The following is a 409-nucleotide window of genomic DNA, read 5'->3' as shown; positions in this document are numbered from 1 at the left end:
TATTATTATTATTATTATTGCAACCTGTTAGTTTCATTCTAAGAACATTAATCAGTTGATTTACTGCAGATTGTCAATAAGTTGCAGTAATAAATACAAAGATACATAATGTCCAATTTAGTGAACAGATTATTGATTATAATAAAATGTATAATCAATACTTTTACATTTACCGGCTGTATTCAGCTGCAGGGTGTCAGACTGTCGAGGGAGAAATATTCCTGATTCTCATCTTCTGTCGGCCATCCTTGTTGCACTTACAGCGTCTGACCATCGGGTGGCAGTGTTTCAGTAACTATAGGAAGTATCCCACAATTCCTGTTTGTAGTTTTATAACAAGAAACATAAAATAAATGTTAATTGTGATATAAAATATAATAAACAGCTTAATGAAAGTGAACATGAATGA

This window comes from Morone saxatilis, unplaced genomic scaffold (genome assembly GCF_004916995.1).
Source record: "Morone saxatilis isolate NCDOM2014 unplaced genomic scaffold, NCSU_SB_2.0 Contig10, whole genome shotgun sequence".
Classification (NCBI taxonomy): Eukaryota; Metazoa; Chordata; class Actinopteri; family Moronidae; genus Morone; species Morone saxatilis.
This window is presented reverse-complemented; position numbering follows the sequence as displayed.